The sequence below is a fragment of the Cibotium barometz genome, chromosome 25 (assembly GCF_041138505.1).
Source record: "Cibotium barometz isolate CiBa-2024 chromosome 25, ASM4113850v1, whole genome shotgun sequence".
In the NCBI taxonomy this organism is placed as follows: Eukaryota; Viridiplantae; Streptophyta; class Polypodiopsida; order Cyatheales; family Cibotiaceae; genus Cibotium; species Cibotium barometz.
Window position 1 is genome coordinate 23,008,717 of NC_141070.1, and position 15,608 is coordinate 23,024,324.

A 15,608-nucleotide genomic window follows, 5' to 3' on the forward strand; every position below is an offset into this window, starting at 1 on the left:
TTAGGCAATGGTGAGGTATGTGGTAGCGCTTCCTGAAGAGATTCCGATGAGGGTGGTGAGGAAGTAGCCATGGTGGATGAGGGGGTTGATGGGAGTTTTGCATTCCTGTCGAGCCTCTAAATGTTAGGTGGAGGAATTTTTGACATTGAAGGTGTACCTATAAAAGAAGGTGTGTCAACGGTAGCATGGGGGTGGGTGTGTCACACTGGACCTTCTGCTTTCCTTTATCTCGAGTAATATTCACTATAGATGTGACCCTAGGTACCCATTGAAGTGTGGGTGACTGTGATGTGACATGAGGTAGGGGCTTAGGCTAGAGAGGTTTGGGGATCTAGATGGTATGATTGCCTTCATAGAAATGTTGATCGCGGGAGAAGAGGTTTTGGGATCCATCGAAAGGTTGAGTGTGTGGGTTAGGGTTCGGTCAAGGGTCGGAACACCTTGAAGAGCATTTAGGTTTGTGTTGATTTTGTACTTTGTAGGCTTGAGGTTGGCAAATGGGGGGCCTACATTAGGAATGAGGAGCTCTGGATGCCTATTGGTGAGGGGGATGGTGGGACCTTTTGGGGATCCACAATTGAGATGCGCCCTCATAGTAGCCTTGTCTTGCAAGAAGTTTCTTGGGCACCCAATGGTGAGATATTAAACCTTGTGGAGATTTGTTAGTATGGTTAGACGTGTTAGTTGGGTTAGTGTGACCTGGTGGGGCGACAGTTGGTGAGGTGGCAATGCGAAAGTGAGCTGTCGCTATGTGTGGTGGTAGTGTGGGTGTGAGAGGCATTGATGTAGTTGGCATGATGAGTGGCCTCTTTTTTTTAGGGAAACGGAGTGAGAAGGGTGAGGTGTCGGGGTGATTATGGGTGGTGGGTTGGGGAGGAGTGCCTAGTAGGGAGGAGCAGGTGAGAACTAGCTCTTTATCCGTCTCATGAGAATAGTGACTTGGCCAAAGGCCAGTTGTAGGGTCGTTGTCCGTGCATAATAGTCAATGTTGCATCTGTTATGGCCCATCTATCCCTTGCCTAGGACGATTTCTTCACGCATTATTCTTGTAGGCATAACATAAAAATTCACTACCAAGGGATTATTTCCGATGTGGAATAAAGTGTGACTGTGCCAATGCAATGAACATGCTATGAGGCAACTATTGTAACAATGGCTAGGGTTACTTTCAGTGTAGGTTCCTCTAGGGAACGCCATGTTTCACATAACATTAAATTGTAGCTAGCCCCTGTATCAAAAGAGCTAATTTTTAGACAAATCTGGTTGGGGTGGCCACAACCAAGCTGGCTTCACCTCCCAATCTAAGCTCACAGTAGCTTTATGGGCCTACCATGCATTATACAAAGTTGCAATTGGTTGTACGCCTTTTAAGAAGGTGTATGGACTTGAGGTAGTAATGTCTTGGGAGTTAATGATACCTAGCTTAAGGGTAGCTGTAAGTGAAAAGCTTTATGGTTATTAGTTATTTGTTTTAGAAAAACTCACTATGAGGAGAGACAAATTGCAGTGCAAAGCATGATGCATAAAAGGACTGAAGAAAGAAGTGGTTTGACCGAAATCTCAAGGATAAGGGGATCAAGGTAGGAGATCTTGTACTTATGTATGGGGTCCGTAGGAAAGGGACCATTTAGGGTTTGCAAAGTGACTCCACAAGGTACTATACCTGTTGAAGTTCTTGACAAAGTTGAAACTATTGGTTTCCTTAATGGTAGTAAGTTTAAAAATACTATGGACCTCTTATCGAATAATCCTTACATGCTTCTCTCATGACAAGAAAACCGCCAAGGAAAGGTCCGCTCAAAAGAAGACCTAAGTCCAAGAGGAGGCAAGGGAAAGACGAGCCAAACTATAACAATATCGAGAAAGAAACCTTAGACCTATTGCACAAGCCTTTGTGGGAGAGGTTGAAGGGGGCACAATCCTAGGAGTATATAGCACCTCGACAAACATCCATTCAATTGCCTAGCCCTCATGGTAAAGTGCTTTATAATACATCACGATATGGGAGCTAGTCACAATCTAATTTCCTTCAATGCATGGAACCAGTTGGGAAAACCCCAACTTGTAGATACCTCCTTAAAGGTGAAAGGTATCCATGGTAGAAATACCAAGGTTCGTGGGCTATTAATAAATAGAGATATATTGTGATAGTGGAAAAAGTAGGTTATGCCTGCCAAAACATTACCTAAACCAATAATACTTGGTCATACATGGATGAAGGCTATAGGATGTATTTTTCATATCCTCATGGTCTTTTTTCCATTGTTTTTTGTCATGGATAGCTTTTAAGGTGGCCTCTGTGAGAGGTCCGTATTAGTAGCATTTGAGTTTACTACCATTAAAGTAACCAGCCATCTCAACACCATTCAGTGTTTCAATGCACACAGCACCTTGTGGTGTGATCTCAGAGACTAGGAAAGGTCCTAAGCCTCTGAGCTTGAGCTTTTTCTTATGTGTTTTTGTGTTAAATAAGAGAACCATGTTGCCCTCATTCATCTGCTTATCCTTGAGCTAGTCTCATCAAACCATTGTTTACACCTGAGCTTCTCTACAATCATGTTGTAGACTGCGAAGAGGCGAGTTTCATCAAGCTTTTCAAGCTCGAAGAGACAACACCTTAGCGCATTTTCAGTGAGTTTTTTGTGCACTGCGAGATATAGACTTGGCACTAAGAACTCCATGGGCATGACTGCTTTAGTATCATGGGTTAAATTAAAAGGGGTAGCGTTGGTTGCTACTTTGTACGAATTTCTATAGCCCAAAGTGAAGCCGGCGACTTCTGTTCCCAATCATTCGGCTGGCCTCCATTGTTTTGGTGAGGATGGCACACAAGGTTTTGTTTGTGCATTTGGCTTGGCCATTTGCTTGAGGATAGTAAGGGGAGGACTTCTTGTGGGATGACAAGGAACTCTTGCAAGAGGAATTTGATTACCTCATTGATGAAATGCGTTCCATTGTCACTGACAAGCTCGAGAGGGCAACCGAAGCGTGTGATCACAAACTCATAGAGAAATTTAGCCGGCTTTGCGGGTTGTGTGAGCTCTACCCACTTGGTGTAGTAGTCTATGGCAGCAATTATATATCTAGCTTGAGCGTATTTGGCTGGCGTATTGATGGGTCCTACGAAGTCTATGCCCCATTTTTCAAATGGTAGTAAGGACAGGATGGGGTTCAGGGGCATGTGATCCTTGAAATGAGAGATTGCTATGCGCTGGCATTCATCACATCATTTGACATACTCAGCAGCATCAGCCATTAAAGTGGGCCACCATAACCCAGCTATGAGAAACTTACGAGTAGTGATATCTACTACAAAGTGCCCACCAACGCAGGCAGAGTGAACCTGTTTAAGGAGGAAGACATACTCATCTTCTCTAACACGTCTTAGGATTTTTTCCTTGCCCTGCTTGTAAAGTTGAGCCGCGATAAGTTGGTAAGTATTAAGAGACTAAGGTTATATAAAAGGGGAGGAGAAGGGTGTGTGTGTGAAGGGACTTAAGGTCCACTAGCTCATCTATTTAAAGGTGGAGCTAGAAGGCATTTTGTATAGAGCAAGAAGCCTAGTTGTATTTGAGCAACTTAATAAGCAAGATATTTTCTTGTATTTTGTGAGTCTCTCTCCTCCACATAGTTGATCTAGCATGAGCACCACGAATTGTAACATGGTATCTAGAGCTTGGCAAGACTAGGTCACTTTTGTGGTGTAGAATAGGTCAATTTTATTCCTTTTTCTTTTGTGGAGCTGAACCTCTTGCCAGTGGAGGAGCTCTAGCAGCTCGTGGAGGCAACAACTCGTGGAGCTTTCAACTAGGAAAGTGAAGAAGACCTCCAGGCGCTTGAGCTTGTACAGCCGATCGAGGGATCCTTCTTCTCCTACTGGCCGCGGCATTGTCACTTGAGCAAATTCCCTGCACAGTTGATGCCGTACACAAATTCGCCTACACAAATTCGCCTTGTGTAGGCATTGGGAGCTTAGGGCTTTTGAAGCCCAAGGTCTCAAGATGCTACAGCTTGATTTTTAGCCCCAATGGCTTCTCCTTGCGTGCGCTACACAGTAGAAAAACCAGGCTGTCCCTATGAGAAAGCCATGGAAGCTTGCATAAAAGCTTCATAATAGTGTTTTTTTCACTAATCTCCTCCTTTTAGCTCTAAATCTCTTCAAGTGTCTCTTGAAAGGGATTTGCTCCAGACCCTCTAAAGTTGTTGGCATACACTATGAGGTGCTCATAAGTCTCATTCATCAAAACGTCATCAAGCTTCCTCAACATCTTCAAGTGCACAAAGCTTTTCAAAGTCTACTTATAAGCACTAATAGTATTGATTAACACTAATGAGGCTTCTAATCTAGCAAAAGGGAGTCATTCCAAAGTGTTTTTAAACACTAAGAGTGTTCTTAAACACTAATGGTGAATCTAATCACCAATACAAGTGTCATTAGATGCTAGAAATGTGCTCTTAAGCACTAATCATATTTTTAAACACTAATGGTGATCTTAGTCACCAAACAAAGTGTTCATTAACACTAATGAAGCTCTCCCCATCAGAATTAGTGGTTATGCACAAACCCTAAGTGCTAAACTATAAAATTTACCATCTTAATCTCCTTTTTTGTGTAACATCCTTGGCTTGATTAAGGGTTGTTGCACTCTCATAAGCCTTTCTCTTTCTACTTAAGCCAAAACATCAAATTTTTTTGATTTTTTCTTCTTCATAAATTAGCCCATTACTCTCTAGTAATCTTCTTCAATACCCAATGTCAAAGGACAACACCCAAATTAAGAAGTTCTCAGGAGAGGGCTTCCACACTTGGCAAGTCCTTGTCAAGTACAAGTTGATGTCCAAAGGTTTTTGGCCATTCATCTCCGGCACTAAGGTTATTGATCAAACTAAGGCTGAAAATATTGAAAATGATGAGAGGGCACAAGCCATCATCATGCTTCATCTTGATGAGGCTCTCATTCACCATGTGGACCAGCTTTCGACTGCAAAGGAGAAATGGGATGAGCGTGATAAGCTCTATGGAGCTCGTGGTGAGAATTCCAAGATCTCACTTAAAATTGAATTTTTCAGCTTGGAACTCAAAGAGGGAGATGGCATTGGAGCCTTCATCTCTCACTTGAAGGGCCTTATGGCTCAACTTGCATCAGTGAATGCGAGAATGGATGAAGATGATGCAGTGGTGGCTGTTTTGCTAAAAGTAGTCAAGAAGGTGTACCCCACCTTAGTCACCACCCTCTTGAAGAACATACCTAATCCCACCCTTGAAGGAGTCATTCAATCTTGTCTTGATGAAGAAAAGAGGCCAAAGGGAGGAGCTAAATCTTCAAATGCAACCACTTCATCGAATATCGAACAAGCTTTGTCACATCAAGTGATCAAAGTAAGATGTGCCCATTACAAAAAGGTGGGTCATTTGGTAAATAATTGTTGGATCAAATATCCCAACAAAATGAAATGTAACAAGTGTAAACAAACGGGACATATCACTTCTAAATGTCCTAAAACAAAGAGTCAGAGGCTAACTTTGTATCAGCCTCTAACTCCACTCAGAAATTGTTTTAAATCTTAATGTAACCACACCTATATTCCTAACCTTGTACGCCTAATGTTATAAAGGCATCCTATGTCCAATACCACCTATTCCAAATTTTTTTCATAGTTGGTATTGAGGGGGGGTATTAAGAGACTAAGGTTATGTAAAAAGGGGAGGAGAAGGGTGTGTGTGTGAAGGGACTTAAGGTCCACTAGCTCATCTATTTAAAGGTGGAGCTAGAAGGCATTTTGTATGGAGCAAGAAGCCTAGTTGTATTTGAGTAACTTAATAAGCAAGATATTTTCTTGTATTTTGTGAGTCTCTCTCCTCCACATAGTTGATCTAGCATGAGCACCACGAATTGTAACAGTAAGGGGCCACCTTTTTTTATTAAAAATGACACGGTCCTTGTTGAGGAGAGGATCAAATGGTAAGCCATTGTATAAGAAGTGAGCCACTTCTTTTTCCCATTTAGGAATTAAGCAAAGTTGAAACAGGGCGGCGTCTGGTAAATCATCGTCTACTCCCACACTGGTTGTTCCCCGTTGGGAATCCTTGACATGTGGTCTACAGCAAGAACATGTTGGGAGCCTTTTCTCACTGTAATGGTGAAGTCAAACTCAAGCAAGATAAGCAACCACCTGATGATTTTGCTTGTTATATAGGGACTATTTACCAAGTACCAGAGGGCTTGATGATCTACAAAGAAAATGAACTTGGTCACTAAAAGATAACTGGCAGAACTTCTTAACCGTGTCATCCATCGCCAACCCCTCTCTATCAATTGTGGTGTAATTCCTCTTGGCTTTGTTGAGTTGGCACGAATGGAAAAACTGATGGGGAAGTCCATCTTATGTTTGCTTGGTTGGGCCAGCACACATCCTATAGCAAATGCCAAGGCATTTATGTGGACGTGGAAGATGAGATCCCAGTTGGGGGATTTGAGGATTGGAGCGCTTGCCAAGTCTTTTTTGAGTGTGGTGTAGGCCCTTTGGCATTCTTTTGTCCACTCAAAAACTATAAGGAGTCCGTAAAGGAGTCTAGAAATATCAGCGTACATAAAAATGAATCGCCGATAATAGTCGTTATCTGACCCATGAAGCGGTGGACACCTTTAAAGTTAGTGGGTGGACACCTTTAAAGTTAGTGGGTGGAGGCAACTCAAGAATGAGCTACATTTTGTTTTCATCGGTTGAAAACAAAATGTAGCTACATTTTTGTTTTCATCGGTTGAAATTCCATGCCAAGAGACAATGTGTCCCAAGATCACATCATGTCAGACCCAAAATTGTCATTTGAGAGGGTTCAACGAGATGCGATATAACCTGCATCTTTCTAGTACTTTACGCAGACATACTAGGTGCTCCTTCTAAGAGGAATTGACACAGAGGAATTGACACAAAGGTCATCCATAAAGACTTCAAGGAACTTTGAAACCATACACATTAAGCGTTGGAAGGTTCCACAGGGCATGACTCGATATGCGTATGTACCCCATTCAGTGGCAAAAGCGGTTTTGTGTTGGTCCTTGGGATCAATCAGCACCTAGTTGTATCTTGAAAATCCATCTAGGAAGTTGTAAGCTTCCTTTCCCGCTACCCTTTCTAGCACATGTTCAGTGAATGGAAGGGGATAGTGGTCCCTAATGGTGGTGGCATTAACCTTTTTGAGGTCAACACACACTCTGATTTTTCCATTCTTTTTGGGCACTATCACGATTGCTAATACCCACTCGTATTTTCAATTTCATAGATGAATTCGGCATCAATAAGTCTTTCAATATCCTCTTGGACCATCTTGGAGTACTTAGGGTTCATAGGATAGGCTCGTTGTTTGACTGGCCTAGCTCCATCAACCATTAAAATGGTATGCTAGACCACTTTTGGAGGTACACCCTTCAAATCCGTGTACTTCCAAGCGAAGCAATCCTGGAATTCAGTTAAGAGACCAATGAGCTTGGCCTCTTCTTCTACTTTCCACATGCATAGATTGATCTTGAAGGTAAGATCTTTCTCCGAATGTAGATGTAGTTAGTATCCCAATCATGGATCATCTTGGATTCTTGCATAAAGGGTCTACCAAGGATGTAGTCATATGAAACTGGTTGACGTCCAAAATTCAGCACAACAAAAGTGTGGCGGTGGTTCCCAGAATCTTAATTTTAAGATCCCTTAGTAGACCAGTGGGTGTAGCGGTGGCTCCATCAGCAAGTTTAACTAGCAATTATCCAAGGTAGGTGCTCCCCATTTTTCCCAGCATTGTTTGGTCACAATGCTCACTCCAACTCCTCCATCCAAGATTGTAGTAACTTGGTGGCCGTTGGCAAGGCCGCATTAAGTTCATCACCTTCAAATTATTATCCGAGCTTGTTCACTCAAACGCTAGGAGTCCCTTTTACCTTAAGGGGTACGTGGAATTCTTCTTCCTCAAATTCATCAAAGCTATCGGGCTCCATGGTTTCGTGCATGCTTGCCCTAAGACGTCCCTCCATCCAGTCTTTTAGGTCATTCCATAGGCTTGGGCTACCTTGGAGTAAGGTGACAATAGGGATTTTGACCTGAGAAGAAAGGAAAGAAGAGAGACGTGTAATGTCTCTTGGAACGGAGGCTGTCCTTTGAGGAAGGTTGGGTCTACTTTGTCTCAAGCTTTTTGAGGTGTATGGTATGGGAGTAGGGATTTCTACATTGGTTCCCCTATGATGTTCATCTCCGAAGTCTCTAAGATATTCCACCACCATGTCTCCCTGTTGGTGGGTAGCTTCTACTTCTGTTAACCCTTGCGGGAGTGGTTGGTCTAGAAGCTCGTAAGGATATACCTGAGCATCATGCGCATGTCTCTGGTTTAGACGGGCATGGTTCAAGGTAGGCAGTATGAGGATCAGCTTCCAGCTGAGCTTGGCACTCACGAACTAACTCTTGGGCGGTTAGGAGTCTTTCTTTTTCCTTAATAGGATTTGGATATTCCATAAGCTTTGCATGTCTCTGGTTTGAGACAGACGGGCATGGTTCAAGGTAGGTAGTACGAGGATCAGCTCGTAAGGATATACCTGAGCATCATGCACATGTCTCTGGTTTGAGACAGACGGGCATGGTTCAAGGTAGGCAGTATGAGGATCAGCTCGTAAGGATATACCTGAGCATCATGCGCATGTCTCTGGTTTGAGACAGACGGGCATGGTTCAAGGTAGGCAGTATGAGGATCAGCTTCCAACTGAGCTTGGCACTCACATGAACTAACTCTTGGGCGGCTAGGAGTCTTCTTTTTCCTTAATAGGATTTGGATATTCCATAAGCTTTTTGGGTAGTTGATGCATGTCAATGGGTTCTTGGGCTCGGGCGATGGCACGTAGCATATCTTCTTCTTTAGACGAAGAAGTCGAGGGATGAGTTGTTGTGCCATAGTCAGAACTGCTTTTGATAATCACTCGACTTTCTCCCTTTACAACCTTGGTGGCTTTCTTTTGCCGAGCACCAAGTTGCTCGTGCTTGTTCAGGGGCTCTTGCTTGACCCTGATTTTGTGAGGTTGATGCCTCTGTTGCAGCATGTGCTGCAGCCCTTTGCTTGTTTTGTAGCTTGGTCACTACAGGTTGAGAGGGACTACTCGAATGAACCATCTCTAACACTTAGTAGGTTAAGGTTGGTGATAGGATTAGCTTCATGAGCCTTTCCAGAGGATCTTGGTCTCAGCGGACAATCTGTGTAAAGGTGATCGATACCACACCCTACACACAATGGAGTTGGGGCGGGAGCACTTGTAGGGGCACTCACCATACCCTTTCGATTGGGACACTCACCCACTTGGTGAGGTTTGCCACAATCATAGCACTGTATAGGTGGTCTTTTAGTTATCCATTTCATGTCCCTAGTCCGAGATATCGGGGCTGCTAAGTACACAGGGTACATTTGATCACCCTCCATATAACATAGTGACTTAGGATTTGTGAGAAGATGGGCTTGTTGGCTCTTGGGTTTTATAAGTGGGAGTCTCTGAGATTTCTCCCTCACTCCCATCCTCGACGAGTTCTATCAGGGTTATTGACTCTGGGTAATGGTGGGGGATGAGGTGGGAGAACTGGAGGTGGTAAGGGCATTTCTGGTATCCTAAGGATTCTCCTTTGGGCCACTTCTTAGCTAGGTTGAGGCACGTTATGATGCGCTAGAGCTAGCAAAGCCAGCAGTTGCCTGGGGTTGGCGGGCAGTGCCTGAAGAGCAAGGCTCAAACTAGAGCCACCTTGTGGCGGTAGCAGTTGGAGATTCATGATTGCCCCATTTTACATAGCACGTACAATAGAGGCTTAGTGGGGGTCTCAAATGAGGACACTCGGTGCAGGAATGGTTTTCTCGATAGGTTGGGCACCATACGAGTTTCCTTCTAGGATAGAGATGTGGATGGCCCCCTTCATCCCGGCCTTGATTAGTTCTCCATTGCTAGGTCATTTGTTGCATTAGGGTAGCGGCTTGACGCTTTGTCCAGATGTAGACTCTTTTGCCTTATTCATTAGGCTTTGTGCTAGTAGTCTCAAAGGAGGCTTCTGATGCGCTTAGTGGAGTTGTCGGGAACGTGTTCCCTTCAAGTAATCCTCAAACTTCAAATCACTCCTCCTGCAACATTGTTCAAGCAACATTGTTCAAAGGAAGTATGGTCTAAGGCAAACAAGGAGTTATATAGGGGAATGTCATCGAGTCCCTCTAGAAATCTCCCAATTAACCTCTCATCTGAAAATTTATCTTCGGCGCTACAACGTGAGTGGAGATATTTGACTCTATGAATGTAGTCCCTGATGGTTTCACCCTCATTTTGTTTAACGTTATTCAGCTTTGACGAGGCTCCATTGGGTACCTTGATGAGAATACCCCACTTTGAAAGCTTCTTTTCATCTTCAAAGATCTGAACCATTGGCCAACTTTGCTATCCAAGGTAAGGCCAAAAGCACTTATCTTAGTCTGGTCATCTATGTGGCCAAATGCTTCTCAAATCTGATTAAACATCTCCAGGTGAGTTATGGAGTCACCTGTTCTATCAAATTTTGTGATTAATTTAGAGATATTTGCTGGTTTGGTTCATTCCTGTCTGGCTTGAACAAGTGCAGGGAAGCGATGCTTGCAGCTATCCCCCTCCCTATTTCCATGGCTAATCTTAACATTTCAGGTGTCAACCCTATCTCGTGGTCGGTGGTTGGGGAATGGGTTGTGGGGGGAGGAGCGGGACCAGGTGGAAAATAGACTATCGAAGGTCTTTGCCCTCTAGGAGGACTAGGTTGTGGACCACTTGGTCCTGTTTGGTATACTGGGTGCACCCCTTGAGGAGGGTATTGCTAATAGATAGGTGGGCCTGGTCTTTGCGATGGGCTTGGGTAAACCCACCCACTTTCTAGAGAGAGATATTTCAAAATTGATAAGGCTTACAGCCTACAAAAGCATGTACCTATTGGTGTAGCTTCAAACAACTAATACAATCAACATCATTTAGTCATGCACAAAATCTCTCTCTAGCTTTGGATCCCTCTCTCTCTCTCTCTCTCTCTCTCTCTCTAATTTTCTTATCTCTTTCTCTCCACCATGGAAGTTTTCCATCCACCATAGTCTGTTGCTAAACCCTAATCCTAGCATAGGCCTATGCTCATAATTATGCAGTCACACGGGACGTGATTGATCCATTTTTTAATGAGTTGAACCTAGGCTTAAACCTAGGCTCGACCTAGACATGTGGTTCTTGATAAACCATAGAGTGATTGGCTTCAAGATGGTGCGTATAAAGGAAGCTTTTACCATAGTCTCCCCATCCAATGTGTTGGTGTTCAAGAACATTAGTTATAGCAGTTAGGAGGAAGTTATTATGTTAGTGCTTTCGAGGAGCAACGTCTTGTCTTGAGCACACAATTTATGCCCAAACATACCTTGAGGTTGTTCTTGACATGGATAGGTGGTGTTGTAGACCTAGTCAGTCCTCTTTAGAGCATAGGAGTTTCTATTCCATCCATTTTATTAAGATTTCCACTAACTCGTCACAACAGGTTCTTGTGGTAACAACTCGTACTCAAATTGTGTTCTTGTGTTTCAGCCATCCTTCCCCTTGCCCTTGGAGTAGGCATCCATTGGGATTTCCTAATTTACTCAATGTCACAGGGATAGCTATACTTTTACTTGAGAAGGTTCATGTGGCTTTGTTGACATGGGTTCTTGTTGCGGCTTCTCAATCACATTATTGGGCACAGTTTAGGTTTGCCATACCATTCAAACATTCCCCTTTTGAGGTTTATTTTCTAGTTTTGATCTCTTTTGTCTTTTGTTTTTCTTTGGAACCCATATTTTATTGTTACCTTTTGATAGTATCCTTGGGCTTCTAGATATCCTAATGGTATCCACATACTTTTGTGGTGGTGGTTGATAAACGATTGTTCTTCCCTTTGGATCTTTCATCTGCTTTGGCTATCATGGTAGGGCCTTCCTTGTTCACTTTCCCATATTGTTTCAAAATCTAAATCTACACTTGTCGTCCTTTATAGTTCCCTTGGCTCTTTAAGAGTTCTTTTGGTACCCATTGTTTTCGCCTTCAAATACTCAAAGACTTACCTTGTTAAGTGGATTTTGCTTTTGGCTTCTTCTTTTGGTCTGGTGTTTAGGGACTTTCCCTTTCATCTTATTAAGGGGTAGGCATCATGAATACTAGACTCGTGATTTCTTTTTAGTATTCCTAGGTTGATTTTTCCTTTTTGTCTTCCCACAGTGGCATGGTGTTTGGAATCCCCTCATGCTCGAGTTGTGATGTCCTATGAGCCCAATTAATGTGTATCTCAATGCAATAATCCAACCTCTTTCTAAAAAAATATCTTCCTCCATCATATCTGTTAGCACAACATATACCTTTCCTTGAAGGGGATTATTTCTTGCTGATATAAAACTCTAGTAGAGCTAACTATTCTTGAGTGTATACTCTGAATTCTAGCCCTTGTTGGCTCTAGCTTAGGGGATTATTTTTGGTTGACATAGAAAATTTTAAAACTCTAGTAGAACTAATATTCCTGAGTGCATACTCTAAATTCTGGCCCTTGTTGGCTCCAACTCTAGTTGTCCCGTTTTGACCCATGTTTCGTATAAGAGTAGATTGTGGTTGGCTCCCTTGTCTCAATCAATGCATTGCAGGGTGTACAATTCCTGAGATAGACATACTTACCCTTAATCTTGTAGATTCAATTTCCAAGTCCTCTTTCTCTATCAAGGTAAGAGTAGCCATGTTTATTTTTAGTGTTTGATGTTTTAGTTTTTGTTTTGCCTTGGCCTCCCTAGCCTTGGTGGCTTCTTCCTGAGCTTCTCTTTTTTTATTTTCTTTGTTAGTTTTCTCATGTTTCTTTGTATGTTATTGAGCTAGCATATCTAGATTCAAAGGGCCATAATACTTATTTAGTTTGCTACCATTGATGAAGCCTTCCATTTCCACTCTATTAATATTCTTGATATGCACTAACCCTTGTTGAGTCAATTCTGTGACTCTAAATGGTCCTAGCCCTTGCAATTTTAGTTTTTTGGATTTGTTTGACCTAACTCCATACATCAACACTAAATCCCCTTCTTTAAGTTTCTGTGTCTTAAGGTTGTGGTGGTCAAATCATTGTGCTTGTCTATACTTCTCCACCATCATACTATGCATAGCTAGCATGCAAGTTTCATCCAACTTTTCTAATTCTAGTGTCTCCTTTTAGCCAATGCATTTTTAGTCCATCTCTCCCTCACTGCCATTTAAACTTGGCACTAGATCCATGGGCATCACTACCTCCAATCCGTTTCCTAATTTAAAAGGTTTGCTTGGTGGGCTACCTTGTATGAAGTTTGGTATGCCCACAAAGTTGCAATTAATTTGTGCTCCTAGTCATTTTGACGACCAACTTAGTCATTATGGAGCACAAAATCTTGTTGATACTCTTTGCTTGACCATTGGCTTGTGGGTAGTAGTACGGTGAGGATTTGCACCACTAAGAAACTTGTCAAAAGATGTTGGATCACTTTGTTAATGAAGTGGGATCCCCTATCGCTGTGATGACCAATTCTAATGAGGGAAACCAAATCACAAAATCACATGCTTGTATAAGAATTTGGGTGTTGTATGAACAACAACTTTTCATGTAGCCTAGGCCTCTGCCAAGCTACTTGGCTAATGGGTTTGATAAAATCTATCCCCCACTTTTTCAAATGGTTGTTGCACAATTCAGGGGGTTAGAGGCATTCTGTCCCTATCTTGAGGCACGTTGAAGTGCTACATTTGTCGCCCCTCTTTATAAATTCCGTACTCTCCAAAGATAGTCTCAACTTGTAGGATCTTGCAAGCAACCACTTTCTAGAAAAGTGTCCTCTCGTAATTTGGTAATGTGCTTCCTCTAGAATACAGAGAAATTCGGTAATGTGCTTTCTCTAGAATACAGAGAAATTTGTCCTCTCTTATATTATGTCTTATCCAATTATCCCTCCCTAGTTTATACAATTATTCAACTATTAATTGATAGGGTGCTACCAACTTAATGAGTCGTCACATCCTATCCTTATTTAGGGCCTTATCATTTGGAAATCACCACATGTTGCATAACAAACAACCTCTCATTATCCTCATTATTTCTGCTAGAGAACGGATAGTTGTTTTACTTCACTTTTCCATTTTGCATGTCACACTGTTTCTTATAGCAATCTACGTGCACATGTCTAGGCTTACCATAGTAAAAATAGCCTCGTGTATCATTATGCTGCCTTTGCCAATTACCACAACCTCTTTGACTCCCCCTACCTCTGAACTGGCCTCTTCCACTTGTGTGTTGTTTTTTGTTGCAAGTCCTAGGACTGTTGCTGTTGCTGACCGTAATTCTGATTAGTTGTTTGGCCACCACCTTGGCCACGTCCACGACCTCTACCTCGTCCTCTACCTACACTTGTGTAGAAGGCCTGCTGCTCTGTAGTACTGTTTTTGTTTTGTGAAAACTATTCTCTTTAATGATCAGCATTGACACCAAATCTGTGAAGTTGGGAATGTTCTTCCGAGTTTGAATAGACATCTTGAATGCCTTGTATTGTGGCTCGAGACCACGTAGACACATTTCCACCTTATCATCATCATCAACAGAAACGCCAATAGAGACGCAAGGGATTTCACAATTCCCTTGATCTTCAAGGCATAATCATTCATAGACATATTTTTATCCTCCACAGTATAAAGCTCATTCTTCAACTGAATCTTTCGTGCCTTGGTTTTAGTTTCATACAGCTTCACCAAGATGTCCCATGCTTTCTTAGGTGACTTGGCATCTTGTTGTATATGCCCAATCATGGTGTCTTGCATACTAATAGAAAGCCAATACATGACTTTCCTTGCTCCTTGATTCCAATCCTTTAATTCTTTTACATCTACAGCAGTTGGATTAATCTCTGGTATCTCTGGTGCCTCCTCATGTTCACCTTCAGTCCCAGTAACCTTTTCCCATCAAGAAATATGTCAATCTAAACCTCCAAGCATGCAAGTTGTTCTTGTCAAGCTTCTCTACAATAATCTAGTTTATTCCACCATTTGACGTCTTGTCTGCAACACAAATTTACCAAAAGCAGCAGTCTTGTTTGACGTGCACGAACTATTGTATTCTCTGCAGAGCGGTACTATACTGCACCAAACTGTTGTATTCTCTACAGAGCGGTACTATACTGCACCAAACTGTCACAACTAGTGACCTCTTTGCATTCTTACACCCAATGGCAACTTTAAGACCTCTTTGCAGTACTACACATAGTGTTCTTGCTGCAATTCCAAAAACAAAGTTCTGCAGAGAATCAAAACTTATCCGTAGTGCCCATGAACGCCTGCTCTGCGAACTAAAAAACGGAGGTCCAAACGCACCCGAAAAATGATGTCCAACAAATATTATAGTTGCCCTGTAGCTCTGCTTCCACGAAGAAAGCTCCTCAATCAAAGTTTGTTTGCCGGTGCCTCCCAAAGAGCTCCCGACAAGGGTGTAGTAGCCAACACAAAGGGGGAATAGTAGATGAAGCTCTTACCCTCGTACCGCTTCCTGTGCTTCTCTTGCATGCCGCTCAGCCCTTA